We start from the raw sequence: 21,623 nt of genomic DNA, 5'->3' as shown, positions 1-21,623 counted from the left end.
CTTTTTCTTTTTCTTTTTTCTTTTTTTTTCCTGGTACCTCTGTCCAGTCCCCCAGTGAGAACCTGCTTTGAGCTTCCTGGTCACAAAACTTACCACCTTTCTCTATCAACTTAGTAATCACTCATCTCAATATTTGTCCCCCATGGGCTTACTTTTTCTCCTATGCTTCTAAAATTTATAGATGACAACATTAAGGAACTGGGCCAGAAACTAACAGGGCAGCTATTTGCTAAGTCACTATTGTGTCCGACACACGATGGCATGTTGTTCAACCCTATCCATGAAAAATGAGGAAACCTTAGCTGACTGTCTCTTTCAAAAATCTCCATCCATACTTTCCAGTAACCTGGATGCTAACAGGGAGTTGAGGGGTGTTGCTGCCAAGGAAGCCCCTGGAATGGAGACAGGATCTTCTAAATGGGCTCTGGTCACTCCAGTCACAAACAAACCAGATTTGTGCTGCAGGTTGCATGAGGTCCTTTTCCAAAATAAACTGCACCCTTCATTAATAACTTCTACCTGTTGGAAATATGAATATGGTTGTTCCTTAGTCAGCTGTTCTGAAGTAGAATGAAGATTAGAACCAGGAATTGGAAAAAGCGGCACCTGAACTCAGGTGTCATTCCCAGCTTTGGAGAAAAAGTGTATCGAGGCCAAGAGAGCTTTTGATAGTGCCTGTCACCGTCTACAACAAGACTGAGGGCTGGAGAGATGGCTCGGTGCTAGGGTCATGTACTGCTCTTGCAGAAGTATGTAAGCTTGTATCCCAGAATCCTGCATATCTGGCTCCAAGGGATCCTACAGACCTTCCGGCTGCTACAGACACTGCACTCATGTGCACATAACATCCTACCATATAGATATAATTAGTTATTTTTAGTTTAAAAGTATCTAAAACATACATGTCTGGGCCTGAGGGCACATACTTGTAACCGTCTGTGCTAGCAAAACTGAGAAGAGGGGACCACAAATTTAAGACTTGTCTTGCCTACAAACTGTGAGTTTAAGGCCAGCATATGCAATTTGGATGCTGTCTCAAAACAGAAAATATAAGACCTGGAGAGATAGTGCTACTATAATTCAATCCCAGAATACATATTAAAGAAAAAAAATCCACAAAACAAAACTGCTGGGCATTGGCGGCATGTGTTTGTAATTCTAGGACTGAGGAAACAAAAACAGGGGGATGCTTGGGCCTCGATAGCCAGGAGCCTGGTCTGCTTGCCACATCCCAAGCTAGTGAGAGAATCTGTCTCAAAATTTCAGATAGATAGGTGATAGATAGATAGATAGATAGACACATACATACATACATACATACATACATACAAATAGATAAATAGATGATAGATAATACATACATATGATAGATAAATAGATAGATGATAGATAGACCCATACATACATACATACATATATACATACATAGATATGATAGATAAATAGATGATACATACATATAGATAAATAGATATAGGATAGATTAATTGATTGATTGATTGATTGATTGATTGATAGAAGATAGGTAGATAGACATACAGACAGATAGATGTCATGTAGATAGGTAAATGATAGATGATAGATAGATAGACAAACAGATGCCAGATAGATAGATAGATAGATAGATAGATAGATAGATAGATAGATAGATAAAAAGAACAGGAGGACTAGGAAGTGAAGGAAAAAAGGAAAAAGGAATAGAGTGGACTGCACCTAAGAGTGAACAAGCAAGGTTGTCTTGTGACCTCAACACATAGGATCACATACATGAGCACCTGTATATACATGAACACACACACCACACACACAAATGCTCTCTCACATACAAATATACAAAACACACACACACACAAGATTGTGGGTGTAGCTCAGGAATGCTTGCATGAGACCATGAGTTCAATTCCACTGCAGCTAAAAGTATAAATAAAAATAGCTAAGCCAGCACGAGTACAGAGGGTACACACAGAGACTATCGGCTTTGGCTTCTCAGATAACTCCTACTGGTCACCCGTAAACAAAAAGGAACAGAACGCCCCCACCCTGGCTGCTGATCCACCCTGTTGAGTGACGCCCAAACAGAATCCCCCAAAGAGCACAGTTGTCTCCTAACCGCTGCTGAGCGCATTACACTGAACACTTCCTAGACACCATTACATTATAACCTAAAATCGCAGCCAGTCTTAATTCTCCGGCTCTTGGTCTCTGAAATTCTACGGCTCTATTATTCAAGCCTGAAATATTCACAACTATCTATAAATTCAATTGTCAGCTGGTGGGTTTTATTCTAGACTTCACTTCAATCTAAAATTAGAGGCACTAAAATTCACATTAACTCTAAGAGGAATGTACTGAATAAGACTTTATTTCAAAAGAACACCTTTTTGTCAGAAAGAGCCGTTTTCAAGATGATGGCTTTATCTGTAGCCAAAGTGAATAAGCCCAGTGTCTCACATTGTGCTGTCAATGCAGAAATTTCAGGTCACATTGGATTAATATAAAAAAAAAAGGTCTAAATTTAGTAAAGAATTATGAATAGAAATAACGTGTCAAAATGTGTAGGAAATATTTATTTTAAAGCCTCAGTACAGTTTACATTTATTTTATTATTTTAGGTGAGAAGATTGGACAAGGAAGAGGGAGGAATAGCTTTCAAAAACCCTGGGAATGGATCATAGGGGAAATATCAAGAAAAACACTGAGGACCCTGGGGAGGTAGCTGAGGGGTGGAGGGCTAGCCTAGTGTCCTGGATTTGATCTTCAGAACTAATCTTTTTTCTTTTTCAATGAAAATGAGATTTTTAAATAAGGAACAAAATTTGAGGAATTGAACCATGTCCCCGAAACATAAGGACTTTACAAACCACTTGCAATATGGATTACGACATCTAACCAGTCGTCCCAATTATCACTCTTTGATATTGGAATACTTCTCAGCCTTGTCTAGGTAGGGGTCTGAAGGTTATTATTATGTATTTTATACACCTTCTAATTAGATAGAGCATGGTATGTTTGTAATTATGTGTACATTAGTTAGATTATATAAATGATTATATAAATGATTTTGATGTTAGGTATTAAAGATTAGGAAAACCAGGCTGCTTAGTAAATGAACTGTTTCATTAACTATGGTGCACATTTGTGCACAGATAGAGAGACAGTGGGAAAAAGAAAAGAATCAATTAAACTTGCTGCTGTAGGGGAAACAAGAGGACAATGTGAGTTAATATTCAATTTATATTATAATTATCAAGATAATTGTTTCTAGCAATTTTACCCAGATCCAGGTAATGAGTAAGCTTGAATGAGGGGTAGAAGTTTGAGTTTCCACACATTCATATCCCCATGCAGGGTCATCTATGTTTCAAAGAAAGGATCCATGCTCGGAAGACAACTGTGTTTGTTAAAGGATGATACCCAATTTTTTCAGTAATATTAATTAGTTTTATCCAAGTCCTCAAGTTTTGAGTTCTTTTCTAAAGATCTGTTAAATTTTATATCTCTGGGTGTTTTCCATGCATGTGTTATGTGTTCTATGTATGTGCTCAGTGCCTGCAGAGACCAGGAGTGGGTGTCAGATTCCCTGGAACTGGAGTTACAGACAGTTGTAAGCCAACATGTGGGTGCTGAGAACTCAATCCAAGCCCCCTGCAAGAGTATGCTTCACTGCTGAGCCATCTCTCCAGCCCTCTACCATGACATTTTAACTTATTACATTTATGTGCGTGTGTGTGTGTGTGTCTGTGTGTGTGTGTCTGTGTGTCTGTGTGCATGTAATGGCATATGTGTAAGGTCTGGGGAGAGCTTGTTTATTCTTATGCAGTACAGGTTCTAGAGAGAAAACTCAGGTCATTGCTGCAAACACCTTTATACCCTGATCCACCTCCCTAGCCCCAAACATGAGTCTCTGATGCCTCCGCTTCTTGTTTTGCTCTGTGTATTTGGTTTTCCCTCTGTTTGTTCATTTGTTTGTTTTGAAACAGGATCTTGTGCTCTAGCCCAGGCTGGCCTGGGACTGTGATTTACTGAGGACCTCGGTATCCTTAGAACTGAGAGAACAGAAAAACAGCTATACATTATTTATCAAGATAATTTTGCACAAAATTGGATTATATTTCCTACTCATGAAAGAAAAAATAAAATAAAGCCAAAAACAGATTTTAAAAGGTTTGTAAGCCTGTAGTTCCTGCTGTTGAGAGTTGAAGCTGGGGAGCACGAGCTGCAAGCTATCCTGGTCTATGTTTCCAAGGTGTTTTCTCAAGGAAAGGAAAACCAAGCAAAATGCTAATACTAATACTAATTAATTCTAATACTAATAAGAAGGTTCATATTTCTCATAGGAAATGTGTAGCTGTCCCCCTGCCTCATCTTGATTATCACAGCCAGACCAGATGTGAACTTGTCTTATATGCCCACCGGTGGCAGATTCATAGGCTCCCTGAAATGTAGTTTCAGCATAAGTTACCTGAAGACTCTACCACTTTGCTTCTTTCTGAGTTATCCTAGAGGTTCTAAGTAGGAATCTACCATCATTACTATTCAAACCGTTCTAAAAACATCTCTCCTACTTTGTGTGCATGAGAACACAGACACCAGACACAGGGCACGTTTACCAATGAGTCACAGGAAGGTATCGCTATCAGAAAGGAGGGTGACATGGCGGTTGTGGGATCACCACCTATTCTACGTACAAGTTAACGAGAGATCTGGTCGGTTTTCTACCTTCTGAACTCATCAGAGAAAATACAGAAGCATGTTTGTTTAAGAGAAGAACCAAGCTCTCTGGGTAGCCTATAGCTATTTTTTCTTAATGCTTTTAGAAGAAGGTCCCTCCAGTGAGAGGCTGCCTAGCCAGTGACCCCAGCCTGGCTCCCCTGGCAGCCTGAGTTACAACTTCAAGCAATACTTTACAATGTGCCCCCACCCGACTCCCCCCAACTAATTGCACTTTGTAAAGTGGTGAGATGTGAATCACTTAGTCAGGAAACAGGGCTCCAGCTGCTATTGTTGATTGAATGGAGATTCTGAAGAAAGGGAAGCAGGCGCATGAAGTGTCATGTCAGAAATCAACGGTGCAACGTGTGATTTGAGAAAACATGACTACTTTGGAGAGACAGGGTGTCATTATGGCTTCACGGTAATACGGTGCTTTGACAACTGCTGTGTCTAACATACCATCATTGCATTAAGGTACACTGGCTTAGTTGGGGAAGAACGAGAGAGGGGCTTTTTCTTTTAATAGGAAAGATCTTCAGGTCTGCCTGGTTAACCAGAGAGAGGATCACTGTTTGTTGCTGGAGAATCATAAATCCTGACCCAGGTGCTCACAAAGACAAAACCACACGGACAACAGACGCACACACCTGCATCTGATTGTGAAAAGGGTGGCCCGTTTACCAGCACGGATTTCTCATAGCATGATTGGATCAGTCGTTCAGTGATACAGCTTTCTTGGGTGAGTAGCCTGTGCATCTAGTCCAGGAGACTCTTTAACTCAACCCATCCCAAGAAAGTGCCCCCTGGATATGTAGCCTGGGGATAAGGATACAGCTCCCCCAGGGAGAAAATAAGCTGGGGCCCTCCCTACCTATGTGATCAGAAAGCTCTCTCATCTCTGCAGGGAGCTTCCCAACTCACCCAAAATGGGGGAAGAGAAATCTAGAAGACATGAAGGGGGTTTCACCTCTTGTCTAAACGGTGCTTTTCCCATGCACTCTAAACTTCAAACAGAACAACATAACCTGAAATTCAAAGGTCTCGTTCCCTCTCCTGATACTGAGTTATTCTGCTATCGTGGTTTAAGCCCTAGTGATCCCTGAGTCTCAGATTATTTTCCAACATTCAAAGTCCCATCCAGTGGACTGTGGGGCTATTCTTGCTGCAACAGCTGCAACAAAGGAAGATAGGGGAGTGTTCCTTTTCAGCCCTGAACGGCCAGAGAGATGGCAAGGGAGATGCAATGGGAAGACCACACAACCTCACAAGAGATGGACACACTGTAAGTATGTAGTGGTCGCTGTAGAAATACCAGGATCCATTTTCTATGTCATGGACCCAAACACCACTGCTATCAGCCTTCTTGACATCCAGACCAGCTATTTATTTATTCATTTGTTTTTCAGGATCAACTTTTACATTTTTTACATGCATATATAATTTTCCTGCATGTATGTGTGTGCCACACGCCTGGGGTTCACAGAGGCCAGAAGAGGTCTGACATCTGGGTGCTGAAACTGTTCTTAACTGTTATGCCATCTCTCCAGTCCCTCAATTTTATTTTTCAGGACAAGGTCTCATGTAGTCCATGCTGACCTTGAACTTTCTGTGTAGCTGAGGCTAGCCTTGAACTCCTGATCCTATTGCTTCTGGATTTTTTAATGTTGGGATGGCAGACCTTTACCAGCACCATTATTTGCTTTTGACGTAGGGAACCCCTCTTACTTCCATACTGCTTGGTGATGTAATCTGCTTCCTGGTTGGTGGGCATCAGGAATGAAGAACAGGGAAGGTGCTGTGATGTCACCTGTGTTGTACGTCATGTATGGTTCCTGTGTTTAAGGCTTTCATCTGACTCACATGTCCTTAGTAGTTTGATTTATCTTTAGCTTGTTTTCTTGGACCTGTTTCAACCTGGGAGTGAGTGTTTCTTGTTTATAGCTTCTAGATACAGCAAGAGAGCAAATCAATAGAACTGTTAGATGCATAGTCATGCTAGCTAATCGCATACATGAAGTTTCCCATAATTAACTGTCTGAGATTTTCTTTAATATAATGGGCACTCATGTAACACAGACAGTTTATATGAACCACGATTCTACTTAAAACTCCAGCTAATCACCTAGGTTGGCTTTGAAGGAAGTACTCTCTCCCACTGCCAACTCCAAATCAATTCTTATGACATTACTTTATAACTAACATGATACTTAACTGATGATGGCTATTAACTACTATGCAGAATCACATTCAAGTCCTGGAAATAGTGTGTGTGGGGGGGTGCCATTGAGGTTAAACAAAATTCTGCCATGAAGTCAATACTATTGAGATAAATTAAGTGTTTTAACAAGTGTATATATTTGTTCTTAATGCAGGTTAATTAACTATGTCCTTGAAGCTGCTCATAGACATGATACCTGTAGATCTTAACGACCTTTTAAAGTGTCTCATCAGACACTCCATATGTGATATACACTGGAAAACAATCATTTTATCTCAAGGAATAATCTTATTTTACACAAATTAGTCTCCAGGAAACTGGAAGAACAAGGAGCAGGAAGGCTTTAGAATAGAGTAGCCTACTGCCAAGTAAGTGTCTCAGGGTAAACTGAGTCACCAGCCCCAGGGCTTTAGAATAGAGTAGCCTACTGCCAAGTAAGTGTCTTAGGGTAAACTGGGTCACCAGCCCCAGGGTAGAGAGAAACAGCCCTGGGCATCAGGTGGGGACTATCACTAGAAATGACAGTTCTCAGATGGAAAGACAACATAAGGTAAATCATCAGAATGAAGCTTATAATGTACTGAATCTAACGTTTGCTCCGTCTTAGAGATTTACTACGCCATGAGCAGACTCCCTCCGTAGCAAGGAAAGAAAGAGCCAACTGCTTCTACAAATCTCCTATTTTTCAAACAGAAATATGGATCAATAAAGTTTGCTCATGTTTAGACAATTCTGTCTTCTGGCAGTCAAGAAATACACAGCAGAGAAGTCTAGACAACTGGGAACTGACAGCTAAATGAAGACCTTCTTGTGAGTCTCACTGGAGAAGAAACAAACAGACGTTCTACTCATAGGAAGTCTGTACACTGATCTTTACAGATGACAGTTCAATATAGATGCTCTGCACACACACTCCAATGATGGAGTTCACAAATCAAACCCAGGTCAATGAAAGCTCTGCTAACTGAATGTCCCTTCCTATTCTCTTGGCTACAATGAAACAGGAAAGAAGAATTCTATCAGGAGGCACCCTTTTCTTATTAATAAAATATTTTCCTAAAGCAGTGACAATTTCCCACCGAGCAGCTGCCTCCAGGGAAACAGGACATATACTTAGATGGGGGTGGGGTGCAAACCTTTTCTCTTATTTTTTTTAAGATTTATTTATTTATTAAGTATTATATGTAAGTACACTGTAGCTGTCTTCAGACAGACCAGAAGAGAGCGTCAGATCTCATTGCAGATGGTTGTGAGCCACCATGTGATTGCTGGGATTTGAACTCTGGACCTTCGGAAGAGCAGTCGGGTGCTCTTACCCACTGAGCCATCTCACCAGCCCACGGGGGCGCAAACCTACTCAGAACCAGGATGAATTGTAGTAGTAAGACAATCTGAATGTGGAGAAGGAATTATTTAAAAAGAGGGTTGCTTTAGCACATATGAAAACTCCTATATTCAGGAAGAGTTGCAATACAACCAGAGATGCATATCACACATCTGCTGGGCCTTCGACTCTATTTATACTTTTAAGGTGATCGCTTAGTCTGCAAGTCAACATCTGGATAAAAGAGCAGCTGGTCTCGGGCTATCAGACTAAGTTGGTATCAGGTGTGGTCCAGGTGAAGCCCAATGGGGTGGGGGTGGGGGTGGGGGTGGGGGATGGAATCGGCTACTAATTATTCATTTGGAGACTGCCTCTGAATCAAAGCATCTCCTTGAGCTGCCTGCTTCAAAGAGCCTGTGAAGCTGAAGCATCCAGGCCCCACTTGCAGGCCCCACAAAGCGGCAGAGTTGTACCTCTATTTAATGCAGGCCATGGACGTGACTACGGATTTGTTCTGCAGCCTGGTGGGCTTTGCAAAAAGGGATTTACTCTGCACCAGGCAGGCCAAGAGAAGCCATCAAAGAGCAGGGTTCAGATCAGAGGGACTCTTGTGCTGTTTGACACATCCAAAGGGCCAAACACTAGCATGCAAAGGACTTTCTAAATCTTATTTGTCACTCAAAATACCTGATTTTTTTTTTTAAAGAACTGTCTTTAGCAGAATTCTCTGGGCCTGTTTAGAGCCCGGAGTTGTCAGTAGTGGACTCAGTAGGAGAGCGTGGGTCTGAACCTGAACACTTGGCTTTGTTACCCATGGCCACGGTACCTACCATGTGGACGCTGTTTCCTCACTTGTACAGTGACAAGTGTCACCTGTATGCGTCCCTAGGTTTCTTGTAGTTCTTCAAAAGAAAAATAAATGCATTGGGGGCGCTGGAGAGATGGCTCAGCAGGTAAGAGCACTGGCTGCTCTTCCGAAGGTCCTGAGTTCAATTCCCAGCAACCACATGGTGGCTCACAACCATCTATAATGGGACCCAATGGCCAATTCTGGTGTGCCTGAAGACATCAACAGTGTACTCATGTACATTAAATAGATAGATAGATAGATAGATAGATCTTTTTTTTAAAAAATGCATTAGAGTCCACTAAAACCACACTAATAATGCCTCTAAGTAGACCCTGAGGGCAAAGGCTGTCATAAAAGCACATACACACAGTTAACGCTGAGACATTAAGACCCTGTGTGTGTGTGTGTGTTAACAAAGAATCATCAGAAACACTTGTCTCATCACAGTGCAGCTGTAGACATCACATTCAGCCTTAATTCTCAACCTTCCTAATGCTGTGACCCTTTAACACAGTTCCTTGGGCGGTGGTTGACCCCCCCAAACATACAATTATTCCTTCCTACTTCATAACTGTAATTTTGCTAGTGTTGCTATGAATCATAATCTAAGTATCTGATATGCAGGATATCTGAGATGAGACCCCCATGAAGGGTTCCTTCAATCACCCAAAGAGGTTGCAACCCATAGGTTGAGGACCACTGACATTCAGAGAAGGCCAGTTCCCTTGTGGGCCCAGGACAGAGCATTGACCATCTGAGGTGGACTGGGCAGCCGGCTTCTTGGTGTACCCCTAGAAATGACTCTCTTCTTTGCTCATTCCTCCCAAGGTGGGAGGTGCTGGCAGAAAGGGCAATTCCCTGCAATCAGTGTTTAAGTGGTTGTTTGCCCCAGTGTGTGAAGCCATGCTGTCAGGGAGCAGCAGGGAGCCTTTGAGTTGTTACTACATTTGATTTGACTGCCAGTAGGAAACACCGTCTCTACCAACTGCTGGCAGCCCCCTTGGCTGCCTCAGATCCTCTCTTCATTTCTGCAGATTGTTTTGGCCTATGGTTTGGGCTCCCCTTTTCTGTTTTCTTTTTTTTGGGGGGGGGTGGGGATAGGTAGAGAGGCCAAATACCACGTGGATTTGCAAGAGGCAATCCTGGGACTGGTCTCTTGAGTGCAGCCTCCCCCAGTGGTCTGTGCAGACCTGATCCACACAATTTGTTTACTATTTCCAGCCATATAGAGGTCCTAAGTCTGAACACCATATTCTAATTCTGATTTCCTGGGTCAGCACAGGTCAATTCATAAGAGGCCGGTTATGGGCACTGCACCCAAGTCTGTGACTTGGTAAGTTTCATTTACCAGATGGGGGAGGCAGCCTGTATCACTCACTTTTATTCATTATTATTATTTTGTTAAGATATTGCTATGTTTAAGGATTGCTTCCGAAAACTTTCTTTCAATTTTTTTTTATTTTTTTCTAGTTGGGAAACTTTACTATGCCACACCGACATCTATCTCCTTAAAATAAACATTTTAGTCAGGAGATGGAGAGAGAGGAAGATCTGGAAAGATGCTCACCCAAATGAGACCACGAAACAGTCATAGGGAAATCTGTTATTTAAGTAAATTAAAAACAATTAAAAAAAATAAAATAAAACCAAAGATGATTCTTCATTGATGCTTTTGGTCACTAGGAGTCTCAAGGAAAGACGCTCAAAGAATGACTCTGACAATTCTAAAAAGGAATAACATTTTTGGAAAACCATAAAAGCATGTATGAATCAAAAGGGTGGGGGAGAGAGAAAATAAATCCCCTCAGAGACATTAGGAAATACAGAATTGAAAGAAAAAGTAATTAACACTAAAGAGCTAAAACTGTAATTAAGCAAAATTTCATTAAGAAGAGGCAGGTGAGCCCGATTTCTAAAGAGGCAAAGGTACCGAGTGGTAATAAAATCGAGGCAGGTTTCCACACAGAGCAGGAAAGCCGTGTCTTTAACCAGATCAAATTCTTGAAATTGGCTGTCAAGACAGGATTGCCGTGATTTATACCCGTCTATCAAGTGCTCGGAAGGGAGACCCGGGGAACAGAAGCAAGCTGCTGCCATGGCCGTTCGCAAAGAACCTTTAATTTCCACAACACCATCTGTTACCAAATCTGATCCACAGTCCCCTTTAATCTGGTTTACTTCCATAACACTAATTCTTTCCCAACCTTTATGAACATGAAAAAGAAGCAAAGCTCTGGGTTGTCGGTGGTGAGTAAGAAATCGAATATTACAGAGTAAGGTGTTAAGGCTCAGTGAGTCACAGGAAGCGCTTTTTTTTCCCCATTAAGATGTATTCCTGAGAAAGGGATTTGTTTCCTGCCAATCCTGAGATATGAAATTGTTCATATTTGGGGTGGAAAAAAATGATGATATAAAAGCAGGCTTGGGACATGAAAGCAGAGGTTGTCATAAAACACAACTGTTGTCAAGTTTAGTCACTTTCAGAACTGGCTATAAAATCACTTTGTCATGGTCTTCACATCTAGAAAGCCTGAAATTGTATTTTTGTTAAGGAAATTTCAAGAGGATGATGTATATATTTAGGGAGAATACTGAAGGGCAGAAATCAAAACCTTGGAGAAATGGAAGTGGGGAAAAAGTGTATATCTTAAGATAAAATACACAGACACACACTGGCCTTTCTCTAGCTGAGCTGCTCTCAGCGAGCGCTTGTGATTCACCAAGGCTCCGACCCTTCACCAGGATAATAACCAGCACACAATAATGAGCCTGCCGAGCTATAAAATTATAAAGTGCTTTCTGCATCAGAGAAAGATTAAACTATGCTCAGTAAAGATTTAGTGTTAAATGCATTTTATTGCTTCCTAAGTCTGTGAAAATTTGTTATCTCTAAAGGCAATACTACATAAAGACCCATGGGCGCGCATTACAAAATGAAGGGGAAAGTGTGCTTTGAATACCAGGCCTGATTTTGATTATGCTTGTAGTCGCTGGGCTCGCTACCTAATTCTATTAGCAACAGAAGAAACACTAGTTCTTCCTATAACCTTGTGTTTTAGAACACTAACGGTGTCACGTGGCATATCACCCGGAGTGTCAATGAATATCCTCCAAGAATGTGATTTTAAAAACATTTATATTGATCCTTGGTATGATTACCACTCACAAATACATTTCTGTAGAGAAGGCTTTAAATAAAGGCTGCCCAGAATCTGGTGTTACCTTAAATCCCAATACTTTAAAAATCCTAATCTGTGATGTAAAAGGCGTGCTTTCAGGGAGGAATATTTTTATTTTATGGTTGCAGTTATATACCAATAAAGATCTTTATTTTTAAGCAACAAGAGATTATGAAGATAAACATTTTTAGATGCTAAAATACAAACTAACATGAAACCAGAAAAAATGCTTATACACAAAAATCTCAGATATATACAAACACACACATATACATACATATTTGTGCATATATATGGGGGAGATTTATCATGGATTAATGATTGTAAAGTGATGCTATACAAGACAGCTGGTATAAGTAAGGAATATGGTAATTTTGATATCACAAAGGTTTTAGTAGTTCTACTAGAAAAATAAATTTTAGCTTCTTTGCAAACATGCAAGTGCTAAAAAAAAATCTATGGACAAAAAAACACCAAGTGCAGATGTGTATGTTAATAAACTGGAAAATGATTGCATAAATCATATGACCTCTTCAAAAAAAAGTTTAGAAGATTCTTTTTAAGTGAAGGGGGACACCACATCACAACTGTGCTCTGAAATATTTGGTAAGAAGTATAAAACTCCATAACCAAATGTGTGTCATGAGAGTCCACAGCAGAAAAGAGAGTCCCATGACTGCGGAACAAATTATGTTACATTTATACATATATATGCATTTATATACAGACACATACATACATATTCATATGTGTATATAGGTACCTACTCACACTCATAGACACACATGCATATTTATGAATACACATGACACACATACATGTTCATATATACACACATAAACACACAGAGGTACATACTTATAACACATGCATGTACTCTCACATATGTTCACACCCTAGCACAAATACATATGTGCACACACATAAATGCACACCTAGAGGATTCTGTGTCAACACTATAAGACAGGAACTGGGATCAAAGATACTGGGATACTTGATCTTCAAAGCAAAACTGGCTAAAGAAGCAGAGACCTGAAGCTGTGGTGTGAACTTTGGGTCTGGGCAGTGCTACAGCACCAGAAGCTCTGCATCCTGACAGTCTGCTGTGTCCCGCAGCGGTGGGGCGGGTGGATTTGCTGAGGAATACAGGAAGCTGGAGGCTAGCTGGGTGTGACCTAAGTCACATTTGCCATCGTACAGATACATGTTTTGCTGTATCTAAGTTTATTGTCATACAGGTTATCTAAGCAAAGGTTTAAACAATGAGTTAAGTATAATGACTTTGAAGGACCACAAGTTTCCATCGGGGCAGGGGTCCAGTTCTTAGGACTTTTAAAAAACATGAGCCCTCAATGAATAATTAATTCTCTATTGGTTTAAATAACAGTCTTTTACTGTATTCTGTTTTGAAACTATAAAATGTTTGTAAACACCAACATAAAATAATTGCTAATATCTGCTTCAAGTTTTGGAGTAAAGAAAATACACATGACTTCCTTCCCTGCTTCCCTAACACCCGGCCCATGAGAAAGTCAAAACATGGTATGGGAATGAGAATAGGAACAAGTGGGCTTTAAAGACTGGCTTGGGAGTCAGGTATGGAAACACACGCCTTTAATCCCAACACTCAGGAGGGCCTTAGAGAAGAGTATCTATGAGTTCAAGGTCAACCTGGTCTACATAGAGTTCTCCAGGGTGGTCAAGCCTATATAGGAAGACCTTGGCACTGTGCTGTCTTAGAAGACCAGCTTAGTGCTACATGCTTGTAGTCCAGGAACTTGGGAAATGAAGTCAAGAGGATAGAGAGTTCAAGGGCACCGTCACCTACACAGTAAGTTTTAGGCAAGTCTGGGCAACATGATAAGATTGTATCTCAAACAAATAACAAACTGAAACAAACAAGAAAAGACTGGTGTGTTTGGATTTTACAGTAAGGAAGATATAAATGGGAGACAGAATAAACCCAAGCTTTTTGTGATTTGGGAAGTAGAAATAAGAACAAAGAGTCCAGCCCGGTGTCACAGGCCTATAATCACATCTATTCAAGACGCTGAAGCAGGAGGATGGGCTACAATCTTCAAGGGGAGCCTATGCTACAGAGTGAATTCAAGTCCAGCCTGAGCAACTTAGACCTTCTCTGAAAACTAAAAAGTAAATTTGAAGCTGGGGTAACAGCTCAGTGGTAGAGTGGTTGCTTGGTTTGGAGGATGAAAGAGCTAGGGAGAAGGGGAGAGAGAAAAAAGGGAGAGGAAAGGAAGGAGGGAGGGAGGGAGAGAGAGGAAGGGGAGGAGGAGGGAGGGCTGAGGGAATAAAGGAAAATGACTATATATTTTAAAGTGTATCTTCATAAAGCGTGAGTGGGTGAAATGACTCATTTTGAATGAATGTCTAGTTTTACAAATGTACCTGAAAGACTATTTACATTGTAACATAAACAAATTTTATAAGAATTCAGTCCTTATTCTGCCAGAGGTGTTTCAGGTGGCAGCACCTGTGTGTCCCTGCAGGCAGGAGAAGGAGCCAGTCCCTCTCAACATTGTCCCTCCCTGTCTCCCTCCCTGTCTCCCCTCTTCTCTTTTCCCTCCCTCCTTTCCCTCTCTCCCTCCTTCTCTGTCTCCCTCCCTCCCTTTCTGCCTCCCTCCCTCCCTCCCTCTCTCCCTCCCTCCCTCCCTTCCTCCCTCCCTCCCTCCCTCCCTCCCTCCCTCCCTCCCTTCCTCCCTCCCTCCCTTCCCTCCCTCTCTCCCTCCCTCACCTTCCTTGCTCCCTCCTTCTTTCTCTTTGGTTGTTTCTCCCCCTTCCCTCCTTCCTTCTCCTCTCCCTCTCCCCTTTTTCTCTCTCCCCTTCTCCCCAGCTCTCTGGGTGCCTGTCACCCAGTAGGTATCTTGGCTTTAACATGGACAAACATGGAGGCTACACTGGTAATGCTCTTGCCAGGCAAGCATGATAACCAGAGTTCAAATTCCCAGTTCCTACATAAATCCCAGCAAGATTGACCAAATTGTCCAGCTCTGGGTTGAAGTGAGAGACACTGCTTCAATATGTAATCAAGGAAGACACCCACGTCAACCTCTGGCCTATGCGCACCCACATGTTCCTGCACATACATTTGAACATGCATAAGTATACATTCACATACCACATGCAACATACATACCCCAAACTCTATTGTTTTTCTCATACATACTATTCCTATGTCTACACATCTACTTAAGAACAACTGTCCATTCAATATGGTTTTTCTTTTTAGTTTCACTCTATTCCTGAGTTGCAAACAAATGCATTGATAAATCCATTAAGCTAGAATTCAACCTAAATTAAAGTGTTCTTCACACAATGTGAGACAGAACAAAACTCTCAGGAATCTATGAGATAGAACATGAAGCACAGGAAATGCCATTTTTATATCTCCTTAGAGTGCAGTCAGCTAGTTAAGAGGTTACCATATTGGGCAAAACTGCCAAAATTTCTAATCAGAAGGTCTGGTTTGGCATTCATCAACACAGTTCTTTACCCTACATGGTTCTGCCATACCAGTTACAAGACTTGGTTGCCAAATCTGTAAAATGGAACATGTATCACACACTGCAGAAAAAGTAAATGAGCATCCTTTGTAGACACAATGTTGAATCCTGTGGCTCTCAAGGAGGAAGAACTAGAGCAAGAATGTTAGGAAGGGAGGATGACCTGTTGATGGCTCTGAGGGAGGGAGGAGGGGCCGTAGAAGATACTCAGAAGCGATTTGGAATGAGCCCAGTGAGTTGAGAAAAGGCGTGAGGGACAGAGTCCCATGTCCACTCCAATCATATTTTAGACCTACAATGTGACGGAAGAAACCTAGGCGGTCTTCTGATCTCACAGCACCTGAAACCCCAAATGTGTAGCCATTCTGACAGGTCAACCCTGAGATGTACCCAAGGCAAGCTGAGGTAAAACCACTGACAAACAGAAGCCAGGTGCCCTGGCCCAACAGAGGAGAGCTTGTCCAGCATTTCACACCCACAGCAGGGGTCATCGTGGCAGGGAGGGGTGACCTTCTAGTGACCCACAAGTAATATTCAATAGTCAGCCAGGTTGAAATCTCTTTGAAAGGTTTTTTAATTATTATATTTTTATTCAAGCAGTCTACAAGTCAAACGTCCCATGATGGAGCCGTTCTTTATGGTACCTGTGTGTAAGGGCTCCTTGCCTATGACCTCATACAAACATAAAAATAGACGCAGAACTCGAAACATGCAGAGAAATGAATGGCTGTGAATCTGTCTTTCCAGAAGGCATGTGGCATTCCTGAAGTGAGGTTTTGTTGTGTTTTGTTTGTAGGTGATGGGGCCTTAGGACTGCCACGTGCCAGGCAAGGCCTGTACCAGTGAACTCCTCCCAGTCCTTCTGTCCTTCCTTCCTTCCTTTCTGTCTGCCTGCCTGCCTTCCTTCCTTCCTTCCTTCCTGTCTGCCTGCCTGCCTGCCTTCCTTCCTTCCTTCCTTCCTTCCTTCCTTCCTTCCTTCCTTCCTTCCTTCCTTTCTTTCTTTCTTTCTTTCTTTCTTTCTTTCTTTCTTTCTTTCTTTCTTTCTTTCTTTCTTTCTTTCTTTCTCTTTCTTTCTTTCTTTCTTTCTTTCTTTCTTTCTTTCTTTCTTTCTTTCTTTCTTTCTTTCTTTCACCTCCCCCACACCTCCCCTCTCTCCAGAGTCTTACTGGTGGCCCTAGCAAGCCTGGAACTTCTTTCTCTTCCTTCCTTCCTTCCTTCCTTCCTTCCTTCCTTCCTTCCTTCCTTCCTTCCTTCCTTTCTTCCTTCCTCCCCTCCCCTCCACTCCCCTCCCTCCCTCCCTTCCTTCCTTCCTTCCTCCCTCCTTCCTTCCCTCCCTTCCTCCTTCTCTTTCTCTCATTCTTCCTTTCTTTCTTTTTCTTCTTTCTATTTTTATTTTATTTTACTTTATTTTATTTTATTTATAGATAGAGTCTCACCTGTAGCCCTAGTAAGCCTTGAACTCTCTATTTAGACTATGCTGCCTCATGCTTCACAGAGACTGCCTGCCTCTGCTGCCCCGTCAAGAACTGGGATTGAAGGCTGCATCATTGATTCCATTGTTTTTAATTTTAAACTTCTCAGTAAGTTCCCTTAGCTGACTCTGAACTCACTATAGCCCAGGCAGTCCCTGAATTTGTGATCTACCTGTCTTCGCTCAGCTTCATTATCGTATTATAGCATAGCTATGCAAGATCAATCAATGTCTTTGAAAGAAACTGGGTAGAAAGAAGCACACAGGATTTCTCTGTGCTGGTCATAATAATCCAAATCTAAGACCATTTCAACTAACTTGTTAATAAAATCATTTAATAACTGTAATTGAAGTTTTCATTGGAGGCATGGGCTCTATCTTATCTCACATGGACCCCCAGTATACTTTTGTTATGCTGGACTGATGTGAGCTAATTAATAAATTTGTCACTTACTATATATATTTGTTAGAGCATAAAGGCATGGCAGTAAGGTGTCACCTCAGCTGAGAACATCATTTTCCACTACTGTTGTAACTGATCATATGAGAGTCAACATCTGATTTACATGTGTCTAAGACAGTCTAATAAATACCAATACATTGACTGTGGACAACAGGAAGCCAGGGAATAAAACACAGCACAGAGGGATCCAGAACCCCCTCCTCTGACCCCTTTCGTAGACTTTGGTGAGCTTGTTGGCTGAGTGTGGTGCCTTACAACCGTAATTCCAGAATCTAGAAGCCTGAAACAGAGGCAGGAGAACTGACAAGGATTCAGCCCTGGCCGTGTTATACAGTGAGTTCCAAGACAGCATGAATTACGGAGTGAGACCCTGCCTCAAACAAACGACAATACCAAAAGGACAATGACAAAAGACAGTGTTCTCAAGCACTATCCATATGATTCCTCATGTCCCAAGAAGATGGCCGGGACACAGACAGACCTCCCTTTCCTATCCAGGTGGAGAAAAACATGCTAGTCTGTGCTGGAGAGCAATGACTCCAGTGCAAATCTTCATTTCCATTTTCCATACAAGGAAGCAGGGCTGGGAAAAGGGAGAATCAGCTTGGGTTTTCTAAGCTTAGACTTTTTACTCAGAACAACAACAAGCCACACCAGAGATATCTAATATCAATATTTTAAGGCAGCCATCTTAGCATGTCCATTCTGATCAGATCATAAGGCTTAATGTTCTAATTATTTTGTCATCCAAAAGTTTGGTTTTCTACCAAATGTATACATCACAGCATATGTTATGCTATTTCTATGGTGGCTATTTGAACTCATAATAACAAAAGTGACCAAAATAAGACAAAATAACAGTATTTTAGTTCTTAAGGCTCAAGAACAAACAATGCTAGTGTAGAAATGTCAGAATTACAAAGTGACTGAGAAAATACTACAGATAATTGCATTACAAAGTAGAAGGCAAAATCACAAGAACTGTTTAGCTGGTGTGAAATTAGAGTCTTCCAGGGAATAATGGAATTATTTTTATTGCACAGAGAACTGCAGCTAGGGTCAGTTCCAATGCTCAGCAGGTAAAGTCATTTCCTACCAAACCTGATAACCTGGGCTCATCTCACATGGCAGAAAGACATTCTTCCCATGTGGGCTTGACATGTGGTGGCATGTACACACATGCCCATGCATGTGGAAATATGTGCATGCACATACTCACATCATAATTAAATAAGAAATAAAATGAAATGGTTTTGGAATTGTAGCTTTTCCTGCAGAAGGACTTCCCGCTTTGCATGATCATTAGTCAGCTTTCCACGTGTTACCCAGCGTACCTGTTATCTGAAAATTAAAATACAAGTACAGACACCCAGTATATTTGATGCACAGAAATCTGAAGGTAAAAAATAAAAACTAAAAGTTCCTACAGAGCTTAAGGAATCATGTGATGCTAAAGCATCATCCGTACATAGGAGAAAATATTATTTTACTTTTAACTTTTAGGATAATCAAACCTTAAAGTGACTCTGTCCCTTGTTTGCTTGTTTGTTTTGAGACAAGGTCTTGCTATATGTCCCCAGCTGGCTGTGTAGACCAGGCTGGCCTTGAACTCACAGAGATCCTCCTTCTCAGTCTCTCACTTGCTTGAGACTAAAGGTATGCACCAACATATCTGGCTAAATCTGTGTCTAGCTTTGAAATATAAATTGGAACTTATCTCGGACAGTCATCATAAGTGCCTGGACTATTGGGATTTGTTGTGATTGGTGTATGCAAAGACTTCAGTGATGCATGCCGAGTTTTGTTGGTCATCCGCTGGCATCAGTTCACAGCTCTTGTGAGAGTCCCCTCACCTCTTCGAGGTCTGGATGAAGGTGTTCTGCAGGACACTGTGGCAGGCTTTGATTCGGTAACTTTCACAGCTTCCCTATGCTGTCTGTGGCATACATGGTGCTAAGCTTCGAAGGGAAAGAAAACAAAGTCCATTCTTTCCAAAGGAAAGCATGGTATGCTTTAGGAAGAGCCAAGTCATCGTCCCTTGAGCCCTACTGTTATATGAAGTTACGCAAGACGACCGAGCTGTGGCAGAAGCTCTCTGTTGGAGTTGAGCTCTGCATCCGATTCTATGTGACTAAAACCTGGCACAGATCTGGGGACAATATAAGTAGCTGGCAACAACTTCTAAACTAATCAACTGCATTCCATAGCCACAGCCACTAATAACCACACAGAAAACATAGCAAGGCAGAGGGCATGAGAACCGCCATTACCTGTCCAAAAAGGTGATTTCTGCTCCTGAGACATTGCCCAGAGAAGGGCCCATCAAAATCTCTGCTGTAGAGCCCCACAATGCACAGGGCTAAGCATCAGAGTTCCTACCTTGGAGGCAATGAGGTCACGCCCCAGAGTGCTATGGTTGTTTGTGCCCATGGTCCATCTGCTCTGAGACCGTTAGCCTGTACACTGTTAGAAGAATCCATCCGCCATTGCTCGCTGGTAGCTAATGAGGCCGATACCCAAGCTTCCCAGTCTCCTGGAGCACACACTCCTACAGGCAAACTCTATGCTTGTCACCAAGTCTTGTGTTTGGATGCAGAGCCACCAAACATACTGAAGTGAAGCCCCCAGGTGCAGGTGTGGACTGTAGGTAAGAATCAAGGATAGAGAGTAAGAAATAGACTTAGGGCATCAGAGAAGGAAATGGGCAACAAGGACTGGAAGCATCTTTGCCACCTCTGAAAGTTTCCTATGAGTGGTTCTGTGACTCAGTAAACTGAGGCCCAGATCTGAGGCCAAAATTTCCTACCTGCCCTTTCCTATACATGCATATTGATACCCTGCCTTCAAAACTGAGCCAACAGACTGGCAGTCACAGATAATACCTTATTCATTCGCCCACCTTTCAGTTTCCTACAGTCTCACAAAGCTGGTGGGGGCACGTCAAGGTTTTAGCTAGCACAGATATGAGATCTTCACTTTGTCTACCTTGCACTCCTGGTCAAATTGAAACCAGACCATCTATTGAAAAATCTACCCAAGAAAACAAATAGTGACAGTGAATGATGTCACGTGATTGGTTGGCTGTAACGAGTGCAGGTGGATGTTGCCCTCATAGTTTTACTAAATATGAAGGTGAAGGATTTATGTTATGGAGGATAAGGGCATGAATGCAGTAAAAATGAGAAAATATGGCACCCAAGTGCTGTACATCACCAAAGGGATAATTATTTATCTAAAAACTTGGCATTGCTAGACTTCAAACACGCAGTCTATGGGATTCATATATTCAAAGCAGGGATCATAATAAGCTGCCAGCTGGGGGTGATGGATATGTGTTTAATCCCAATGACCATAGTTTTCAGTCTGCCTGTCACAGAGAGCCAGGGAAAAATGGAATTTTTCCTTTCATAACTCTTGATGCTGTAAGAGGGAAACCTGGACGGATGATGGGTGGCTCATTCCAATGGACAAATGGACACTAGGCTGAGGGGACACACATGAATAAAAAGCCATCTTCCTCAGCCATTGCCACTTGTTACACTCAAGAGAATGAATGGAGCCAGTGGGACTTTCTGCCCCCGCTCCCCCCCACCCCCCGTCTGCAAAGCCCAAGCCTGATGTGCAACAAAGGCGGAGAAATCTTCATCTACAAAATCATTTACAAATTACCTCTGGCTTGAAAGTCAGAGTGAGGGAGGCCTATGTTATGGTTACCTGCCAATTAATACTCATTGTGCAGACACAAAGAGAAGGACTCTTCTGGCCCACTTGATAGATGATGAAGATGGCTATGGCTGTCCTGCTCTGAGGTCCAGGTGCCTCCCCATGTCTCACTTCCTTCAGAAAAGGTATGTGGCCCATGGACAATACAAATCCACTCTGTT

The 21,623-nt window shown here is 41.9% G+C and overlaps 1 protein-coding gene across 10 annotated transcripts in view; it reads right to left on the bottom strand.

Moving 5' to 3' along the window:
• Positions 1-21,623, bottom strand: part of Esrrg (estrogen related receptor gamma) — a 614,884-nt gene that overhangs the window by 171,024 nt on the left and 422,237 nt on the right. The window lies entirely within an intron of this gene.

This window comes from Mus caroli, unplaced genomic scaffold (assembly GCF_978045245.1).
Source record: "Mus caroli unplaced genomic scaffold, Mus_caroli_1 scaffold_1, whole genome shotgun sequence".
NCBI classification, from domain to species: Eukaryota; Metazoa; Chordata; class Mammalia; order Rodentia; family Muridae; genus Mus; species Mus caroli.
The sequence above is the reverse complement of the archived record's forward strand: the minus strand, read 5'-3'. Positions and strand labels throughout refer to the sequence as shown.